Here is an 11,169-nt window from a genome sequence, read left to right as displayed (position 1 = left end):
CTGAAAGATTTTTTGAAATATATGAATCTTTGTTGTTTGATTAAAAACAATGTATTTTCAGTTTTCATTAGCGCCTATGTATTTTTCTCTGCACATAAAAAATTGACAAAAAATGATAATAATAAACTATACTGTGAAAACAAAAACAGTAGTAAGCAAAAACAGAACAGGAAGCAGATCTCTGAGTTAAGAGAAGGGAATTTTTCTTAAACATTTTCATATTTCATCTCCAGATTACGCTTTACTGTCTGTTTACTGACAGAAAAGCATAATCAGCCTGGATTTACAAACCGTCACTTACGATTTCAATAAAACAACTGGTAAACGTCACATGATCAGTATTAATTCTATCAGTTTGTCCAATTTAGCCTAAAGTTTTAAAGATAACCTTTGACCTCTCAATAAACAAGCACAGAAGCTTTGTATTTCTGCGGCTTTGGTCTGAGGCTTTATTCAATTATGCTAAAACAAAGTGGCAATTATTTTATTTATCAAGTGGACCTGCAGGGCTGCAGATAACAGCTATCTAACAATGATAAACTGTTGACCACTGCATTTATAGAAGATAACGCTAACAGGATAAACAACAACAACCACCTATCCTTCCATCCATCCACACATCTGCTTATCTGTGCGGAGGACTGCTGCCTTTCTCTAGGCAGAAGAAGCTGCATCCTGGACAGGTGGCCTGTAACAACAAATATATATTATGCATAAACTTCTTTTAGAATATTTTCTAATCATTAAAAAAAAGACTAATTTTTTTTTTTTTTTTAAATAATACCTGAAGGTATTTTGAGTGTAGAGCAGGGGTGGGCAGCTCCAGGCCTTGAGGGCCGGTCTCCTGCAACTTTTAGATGTGTCTCTATTTCAACACACCTGAGTCAAATAATGAGGTCATTAGCAGGACTCTGGAGAACCTGACTGCACTTAGGAGGTGACTCAGCTATTGGATTCAAGTGTGTTGACCAGGGAGACATCCAAGAGGTGCAGGACCTCGAGGACCAGGATTGCCCACCCCTGGTGTAGAGTGAATGAATGTGAATGTGATTTGTAGATTTTGTGGGGTGAGGAGGAGTGTGGGGGGTTAAAGCTGCAGTGTGTAACTTTTATAAAGAATATGTTTTTTTCACGTTTGTTAAAACTGTCATTGTGTCTTGACATAATGTTATCAGGCCAATAATGTGTGAAAAGATTGATCTCCTCCACCTCCTCCCTGAGGAAGAAATTCTCCTGGTCAAAAATGACCAATCAGAGCCAGGAGGACAGTCTTAGCGCTGTCAATCATCCTAATGTATTTGCTGTGAAATGTGCAAATACATTTCCTGTAACGGTAAGAAATAACTTACCGTTACAGGAAAACTGTTTATCCACAATCAGTGGTGACTATGCTGTCTAACCTGAGCACATCAGAGAGTGAGGGGGGACGGAGGGGAGGATGAGCAACAGCACATGAGACTGACCTGCCTCCTGGTTCTGATTGGTTGTTTCTAGTTAGCACTGGGAAAAGGAGAGGAGCTCAGTTTCTTTCACAGATTATCTCTCATAATATACAGTTACAACATAGTGACAGTTTCAACATACATGTAAAATATATATTTTTTTTTTATAAAAGTGAGATACTGCAGCTTTGAAAAATATATACAAATTGTTTTTTGAGTAACTCCCTGATATTACAGTTCTCTAACTGTAGGACTTTTGATGCGATTAAATAGCAGAAGTGTGAAAATTGAAGGATTCATTAAAAAGTCATTGTTAGTTTATTTAGCTGCAAATGCAACACATTTGTATCAGGATATCCAATAAATGTGCTTCGCTTCATAGGTCTACAGTCTTCTTTGGAGACCCAATTCAATGCGTTTGAAATTATTTGATAGTTCCAAGAAAGCCGAATTGAAAATCAGATCTTTCCAATAAATTTACAATTTGAGAGTAGTTAAGAAATCTGAACCCACGCAGCGTTAATTTCAATTAAAGTTAAAACTGTCAAAGAAAAACCACGTTTCCGTAGCTATTTCCTAACAGCTGCGATGTGCAAACCTCCTAAGTCAAAGCAGCATGTGGTGAAACATCCCATTTTTCAGTGTCCTGAGATAGCGTACCTGTTTTTAAGCCTTTAAACCCTCACACACAATATGCTCTACACCACATTCAGCTGTTAAGCACTGCGTGTGGAAATGTACTTTACATTGTGTGACACTCTAGTAAAGCTTGTGCTTGCTCAGCTAAGCTTCGGATGTCTCATCAAATTTCCATTTGATTCCGGAGAGACACCATCTTTTCTGCAGTCGACTGCATTTTTATGTGACGGGGGGGCAGAGTGGGGTGCGGGGTGTAGAAACGGAGAAAATCTGCCCTGAAACCTCACGAATATTCTAAAGTATCCTCCAAAACATACTTTGGAAAAATGTTCTCCCTAATCCGACATGTGGAGAAATGTTTGATAAATGTCTACTTTTCTCACCCTCCGTGCGTAAAAAGCCTTTACCTGGCAGTCCCAGTGTGAGGAAAAAGGGCCTGCATTGGTTGGTGCTGTATGCTGTACCAACGCTTTCCACCACAAACCAGATATACTTTGTCACCGTTGTAAGATATTGCTGCACAAATCGGTTGAAGTGCTTTTCCAATGTTTCCTACAACGCCGCATATGCTCATGGATTCAAAAACTCATGCTACGTGGGTCTAGACGAGGGTAAGTAAAAGGGATTTTAGCAGAACATCAGGTCGTTTCTGAAAGGTACATCATTTTGTGATGTACTTCTGTTCTACACCAGGTTTCAACATGTCAAATGAAAGACTTTAAAATACCTTTTTAATGCCACTTTGATTGAATTTTAACTATAAATATCAGGGATGGTTGGGGGAACTTACTGCACTACAATCAAGAAGAGCAAAACTGGGAACCCGATTTCCAACCTTAACCCCCATAGTGTCAAGCTTAAAAGTTCTTTTGTGCCAAGCCTCATGTGGGTTGACAGCAGAAATCAGTCAGTGGCAAAAATGAACGACCATAAATTAGCACTCAACCATAATAGAAGCAAAAAAGCTAACTACCTAGCTAGGTAGCAGTGGTCATTACCGATTCAAATCTTGCTTCAACAGTAAACAGGCTTTCTCCTCCTATCTACTGGATTCCCTCTGGTAGAATTTCAACCCAGCTCAGCTATCAATACAGTTCACTGATATTAACACAATTATACGGCATAATTTTACCATTTCAACACTTTGTTTCATCCTGTGGAAGAGGTCCAGTTTCCTTCAGCAGGTCGTTGTAAAATTCAAAATGGTGGTCAAGACACTAGAGAATGATGAGCCTGCTGCTATTATCTGTTTTTGCCCAACAAACTGGTTTATGTTTTTGACCTAATGTTTACTTAATGCAACCAAACCTCTGTACCAACAGCATTAACTCAACATTTTCTTTTAAAGAATTGACCTGGCAATGTTTCATATGCAGGTGGCAATATTTTTTATTTAGCCTTGGCCGTTGTCAGTGAAACACCTCAAAGGAAATCCTTAGTGTCACTGCTACACCTGTGAAACGTTGCCAGATGTACATCAAATTCTGCCTGTACTGCCGTAGACTTGGACTGACCCAATTATTTCCACTGTATGTTGAAATTGAAACGTACGACCACGTAAATTTGAAATTAAAAATCATGGGTTAAAGTTGTGTAAAAGAAGTAATCAAAAAAGAACATTAATAAAGTGTAAGTTAGAAAGAGTGACACTTGCTTAGCTAAAGATTTCTTTTAAAGAACCGTTCAAAAGTATTCGTTTTTACATTTATTAAGAGAAATCTTGGAAGAACTAATTATATGTTTTTTTAAAAAAAGATCAGATAATATAAAATTTCATCAAGCACTATGGCATAAAAGAAAATGAAAGGAAATGAAAACCATGTGGTGGTAGAGGAACCATTGCCCTTTTAAATCATAAATATTTCTTGATAATGTAGCAGACCTCTACAAAAGTTGGTAGAAACTCTAATAATGCAGTCCCACATGCCATATAGCAGGTAGAATAATCTGCTGTCATTTTCTCTGAGTTTTGCTGGAGCAAAAAAAAAAAAAAGGAAAAAAAAGTTGGTGTGACAGAGCTTGAAAGAAAATTTCCCCAGCTTCTATTTAGAACTCCATTCAGGAGCCTCCATTACTACTCAGGCAACAATGTGAAAACACTAGAAAGAGGTGTGCTGAAATGATGAAAGGCTGTCCCGGAAAATGGTAGAAAAATGGCCCATTTACTTTCTTGCACCTTTTGGGGAGTCTAAATGGATTTTACTGAGTAATCACCGCAATATCTCCTGAAGCCCGCTAGAGGGCAGAGTGAACGCACGGAACTATTATTTATTTTCTTTTTATCTTTTATTTTTTTGCCGCCGCAGGCAGGAGGCAGAATAGCCAGGAGGGTGATAAGGAGGCCTTTGACACGGTGGGAATGTTTGTGCACTTTCTCTGCACTTTTCACAAAAAGTAAGCATGACAGGAAGAAGGCAATCACAGACGTGGCAAAAAAAAAAACTAAACAAAAGTAGCTACCATTTTTATTTATTAATTTTTTTAAAAGAGGCTTAACGTGAGGTAAAGTACAGGCCCGGTTCAGCCGCAGTAAATGAATCACCGAACCTCGAAACAATGAGCCCTACCTGGGCAGCCAGGGAGACGTCGGCCACAAATCTGCCTGGGCTTGAAGAATGAGGGGAAAACTTCAAAAATCCCCGAGCAATTAACCAATCACAGCCCAACAGGACAGCGTGATAGAGTGCGCACATCACCGGCCGACAGGCCCGCATCCGTTATGCTTTCAGTGGGGCGAGATCTAAATTAGAGAGCCAATTAACTCTGCTAATAGCCCCTCTCCTATTTAATCTGGAAGACAATGGGGATTGAAGAGGAAGCTTTTACAATATCCTCTTTCTGCCACGATTCCGAGGGTCTGCGCTTGCCTTCTTGTTTTCACTTCAATTAGCCCAGCGCTTTCTATGATTAAGTACCTATAATTATTTTTCAATTAAGGCTTTGATCTGCTGTGTACTGTATACAGCTCCTCGGCGCCGGAAAGAATGAGGATGAAACAGTAAATTTGTTCCCTTCTGTGTCGCACTGATGAGGGTGCAAGCTAGATTAAGCTGCTGGGGGGGAGAGAAGTGCAGCCAGAGAACTTGTTTTGAAATCTGTTTTCTTTGGAGAATTCATTCGTGCTTTTGGAGTTTCTTTTGCATCTGTCCATTTTTAACCGTCTCAAGCGTTTAAACTGTAGGAAAGAATATCAATAATGTTGGTGTGTTTAAATTAGGGATGCACCGATATGAACATTTTTATTTTATGTTGATATTATTGAAATAGTTACCTTTATTATGTTCATTATCATTTTCACCTTTGACAACTGACTGACAACAGCTCCAAAAGTGCATCAGAATTCAACACAAAACAACACACAAACATTTCCCACACAGAGAACAGCCCATTCAGCCCATTACAGTATTATGTTTCCAAGTCTGATGTTTATTTTTGTGATTATTAAGTGATCATCTAAACACAGCGGTGGTTGATTAGCTAATTGAATCACCTGCTCTAATGATGATCTGTCAGACTTGGTGTGTGGTCGACTTGTTTTAGTCTTTATCTGAACCGAAACACACTGAATTCTGCAGCACATCTACCTGTAAAAATTTTAAAGTCAAGCTAGCATAACTGACCTACTACCCATTATTTTTTGATGAATTGACCTGTGAAATGTGGTACCCTTCGATCTTATAATCTAGTTTGTAGCTAACAAACTAGATAATTATTAGCAAAGCACTGCCTCACATTTTCTTTTACATATCACATGTCAATTTAAGATTTAGCTTGTTTTATTGACAACTTGACAGCTAAAACCAGTTGGAGTCATTGTCGGTGAGCAGCACATAGCAACGTGTCTATCATCCCACAAACTCAAATAATGCCCTTAAAAAACATACCCATTTATAATGTGTAAATAAGTGTGTCTTGAATCACTAAATTGCACACAGTTAGTGTATTTTTCAAAACTACTGGTATTTGTTGATGCTTTCACTGAATAAACAGTGGAGAGCAAAAATCCATCTCGACAATTGGGACAGTTTAAACATCACTATCTGCAATTTATCATGACAACAATAAATCCAAATTGTTATCATGACAAGACATTTGTCAGGATAAATGATGAATGCCTACCTCATGTGAGTGTCATTAATGCAATTACTGTGAAATAAATATTGTTTACCGGGCTGTAGTTTTTGTTTTGGGTCCAGAACATTCTAAAATGGTTACACTGTTCTGGTCATTCATACACAAGAATCCGTTGACGGTCCCGCTGCATACTTGACTGTATATTCAGGTTCATTGCTGGGAGGTGAACCTCTGCCCCATTCTAAAGTGTTTGGCCACCTTAGCAGGGCTTCTTCCAGAACTGATCTATGTTGTCATCAGCTCGAAGCAGCTTCTCTTTACCTGCTGAAGAAAAACCTCCCCACAGCACAATCATACCACTACCATGTTTTATAGTAGGAGTGTGGTTTTATAAAAGGGCAGTATTACATAAAATCTGCTTTTCTGAGCTCGGCATCACATCATATATATCATGCATGTTTGAGAAATCTTTCAATCTCCATGGCAACCATTCAGCCGTGCAAAACAGCTGGGGGGACTTGGAGCGAAGTTCCTCCTCAAAACTCCAGATTCCAAGCTTCCGCCTCACAGAGCGGCCCTCCCCCACTCAGCTCCTTCAGACTAGCCAGAAGCAATTAGCAAACACCTGGTGGAACAGCATATCTGCTGAGCTCATCATATCTACGAGCTACTTCTCAGTGAAACGCTGATAACAATGTTGTTAAAGGATTAATAGAGGAGCCATGTGATGACTTCTTGAAGGCAGAGTTTCAGAAAAAGATGGTTTTAAAGAGACGGAGGCCCAATATCAAGGTGTTAAATTACAAAGTCAAATTTCTTACGTCATATTTTATATATATTTATATATACATATAATTTTATAACATCTGAAGTTAACATAGTGACTTGATTGTGGTATAAAAATGGCACTATGTGGCTGGAAGACACATAATACTGCCACTTTAAATAGCTGCAGTAAAAATATGAAAAAGTAAAAAAAAAAAAGTTCACTTTTGCAAGGCCTCACATCTACATAACTACTAATTACTCAACACTAACTTGTCAGTGAGTAAATCTAGACCTAAATCCCAAATGTCAGCTCTGAGGTCCAATACAATGAGATGCAACGCATGAGCTGTTGGTGAAGGCCTCCACCAGCTGAATATTAACTTAGTCATCAGCAGCATTGCAGCCTTTCTGCCTCGCAGAGCTGGCTTCATTCACAACGAGAGGCTCTCTCTCGTTTCACAGCCAGTCCTTCAGTCCGTGAAGTGCCTCCCCTACCGCCCATTGTCGCCGCATTAACCGTAGGCTAGCATAAAAGTAATTGGAAAGTGATGCCGAGCCAAAGCTTCAATTAATACCCCACCAAAAGTCCCCAGTTCTGTGTAATCGGCAATAATGGTTTCATGTTTGGGAGGGCGTCCGGTCACTCGCATTCAGCGCTCACCTCCTTGACAGAGAGCGCTAAAACCCCTGCTCAGAATCCCCACTCCACAGTAATCTTCATTTCACTCATTTTCCTTCTTTTTCCATCTCCGATGACAGCTCCAGTGTCTTCGTTTCGCTCGCAGTCAGATCGTGCGCCCGAGTGAACGGGAGGTGTAATTGACTACTGACAACTCGGCGACAGGATTCTTAATTATTACTCTAGGGTATGGCGGCTGGCTGGCCTGAGTTCAGCTCTCTACCAGAGTATGCTAAGAGTCTTTTTTTTTTTTTTTTGCTCCAATATTGAAATGCAGTTTCTGCTTGCTGCATTTCCGTGCCAGATCCCGACACTTTGAATTTAGGCGATGATTGCAAATGAAATGCATGTGCTTCTTGGTTTAATGCTTAACATATTTTACACAAGAGAACTGCAGGCTACGAAACGGCTAACCCATCCGATTGTTATTAACTAGATATTACAGCTGTCCGCTGAGAATTACCACCCAAATATACATATTTTATTAGTGGATGTTGTCAAAAAACAACAACAGCCATGTGTTCATCCTGCAAAAATGAGAAAACAAAATGCCTTTTGTTTTCCTTTGCTTTTGTATGGCAGCAGTTCATGTTACCCTTAAAGTGATAAGATATTACACTGAGGCTGCTGCTGCTGGTGCTGCAGCAGAGCATAATTCCTCTGGTCGTTGCGTGTTTATGTCTGCTCCGGGCCTGCTCGGCGAGATAGAGAGGAGGAAAGAGGGTGAGCCTCGCTTTGTGCCGCAGTCGCTATCTTTTGTGCGGGCGGATATGGAAGAGGGTGTGAAACAATTGGACAAAATGGCCCTAATGTGCTTAAAGAATCTTCTGTCTTTAATCAAAGCTCACACACATGCACGACAAAAGCAGACAGAGCGAGCCCGATTCTCCGCTGCCTCTGCTGAGCGGCTGCTCTCTTCCCTCTCCTCCTGGCTCCCTGCACCAGCAGTCGGAGTCAGGTCGGCTTTGTTTTGTGTTCGTCTTTGACTGTTCATCCCTCCGCTTGTTCTTACGGATCCGTTGCCTCATCTCGTGAGCGAGGGGCAACAAGGACCGGCTTGGATGCAGCACGGCAAACTTTGTCAGTGTTGTTGCGATTGTGTCGTAATACAATTACAAAGAGAAAAGAATATAATTTATGGTTTTCACTTCTTTTTTTTTGTCTGAAAAATGTAGCATGCATTTGTATTTAGTCTTGTTTTCTCTAATACCCCAATTTAAAATTTGGAACCAGTCATATTAAAGCTGCAGTAAGTAACTTTTGTAAAAAATATATATATGTTAAAACTGACACTAGATCCTGACAGACAAATAATCTGTGAAAAGAAAAATCAAGCTCCTCTGTTGCTTCCTGTGATCCTGCTGCCATCTGCAGAAATACAGCGCTCCTGGTGTGTATTTTCCAGGAACATATGCCATTTTATAGCTCAATCAAGTAACTATGTTAACTTCAGTTGTTGAAATTGGGCCTCTGTCTCTTTAAAAACAACTTCTCTTTCTGAAACTGCGCCTTCAGGAAGTCATCACAAAATGGCTCCTCTATTAACCCTTTAGCAAAGTTTTAAAAAAGTGTTGCACTGAGAAGTAGCTCCTTTAATGAGCTCAACAGATAATTTCTTCTGGCTAGTCCGAAGGAACTGAGAGAGTCAGAGGAGGAGCTCCGTCCTGAAAGGCGGAGCTAGGTCCACCTAAGTGTTTCGAACAGTTTGCCATCGGAGATTAAAGGATTTCTCAAATATGCATGAAAGAATCAAAGCAGCACTCTAGGTATGTTTTGATGAGGTAATAGCTTTATAACATGATGTAAAGCTCAAAAAAGTTCATTTTACACAATACTGCAACTTTAAAGCCACATAGTTTCAGCAGGCTGGATTTGGCCCACAGGCCTTGAGTTTGACATGTACTCTATCTACGTCTAGCTAAAACAAGTTTTGAAGTTACGTTTAAAGGTATTCAGCTTTTGTTTATTATCGGACGGGGGGTCAGGGTCCGGCATTTTCAGTGGTTCCACCCCCCGTGTCCCACTGGGTTCCAACTTCTCTCCTCCCCAGTCTGCATATCTGTCACAGTTAAGAGATCAAGAGAGTGATCAGAAAAGGCAGCTCATCTCATCTGTAATTTGATGATGAAATGGATGGGGATGAAAAGCGGGGCGCGTACCTGGGAGCGTCGAGAGTGTGAAGGTTGCTTCATGACCGCTCCTCTTGCCCTTAGTGTAACATTCAGGGAAGAGTGTCCCTTTGTTATCGCCCCCCTTTTTCCCTGGCAATTATCACAAACTCCACTTCCCCTTGCCCTGCGGATGCCGGAGAACTGAGCGGCCGGAGCGGGAGAATAGCTACATTTATAATTTTTTTTTCTTCTTCTTCTCTTTCCATAGATTAATTTTCTAGGAAGCCCTGTCACTTCTGTACAGGAAAGCGGACGGAGGAGAAGAGAGGGGAGCGGGGGGGGAATGAGTGTAAAAGGAGAGAAATGGGCGAGGGGAGGTGGAGATTGGGGCTACAGTGCCCAAGCCTTCTCGCTTTTCTCGCTCTCTCCCACCCAACCCCCCCTTTTTTTTCTTTCTTGACAGATCATTTTCCATGCAGGGGTATCAGGGGGTCTGGCCGATAATTGGCATGCAGATTGCAGCTGATGGCGTCCCGCTGCAGAAGAAAAGAACTGGCTAGTTAGAATAATGAGCCAGCCTGCCTGATGGATGGGCGAGAGAGGAGGTCACGCAAAATATTTCAGACACAATTCCGTACCGCCCCCCCACACGCCCTGCCTCCCTCCCCGCTCGCTTACCTGCGCCTCCCCATTTTTTATTTTTCTGTTCCTCACAAAGCCCTGATATTGCATTATTTCCCTTCTAGGGTAATGAAAGCGTCCCATCTTCCTCTTTCTTCCCCGCTTCTTTTATTTCTAGGGTTTTTCTTTTCTTCTTCTTTTCACTTGCACTGTGGAGCTTCCTGCCTTTTCTTCAGGTACCACAGAATGACAGTACAGTTTTTGATGTCACAGCTCATTAAGAGCCCGGCACCCTTTTGAGACTTGGAGTGTTTTAATTACAGTTAAAGGAGTTAATTACTGGCCTCTCAGCGGATTTCACTTCCTCTTTCTCTATTAGCTACAAGACAAGTTTGAAATGCGGGGAAGGAGCTTAAACAAAGAGGGGAAACCAGTGTGACATGGTGGCAAATGTTATTTTACATACGTTTATATGTTTTATTTTAGTGTGAAACCTTAGAAAATAAATCTTCACATTACTCCTTCCACCTGAGAGCCAACCAGGATACGGAACAAAAACTGGACTGTGTAGAAGTACAATGTTGGATAAAATACGGAAATATACGGAGCAAAAAACAAAATCACTTCAATTCTGTCTTGAAGCAAAGCAGGTCAACATCTCTTCATGTAGACATTTTGCTGTGCAGGCCATATTACAATACATGAGAAGAACTAAAAAAAAAAAGTACTCAAGTGAAAATGAGAAGAAAAGAAACAAGAGAGGCCCCTAAAATAGGACCTTGACGTACACCTGAACAAAGTGAGCTTGAAAGAAATTGTCCGCTACAGAAAAATA

The sequence above is a fragment of the Poecilia reticulata genome, chromosome 4 (assembly GCF_904066995.2).
Source record: "Poecilia reticulata chromosome 4, P_reticulata-male-v2, whole genome shotgun sequence".
Taxonomy (NCBI): Eukaryota; Metazoa; Chordata; class Actinopteri; order Cyprinodontiformes; family Poeciliidae; genus Poecilia; species Poecilia reticulata.
Note: the sequence above shows the minus strand (reverse complement) of the source record.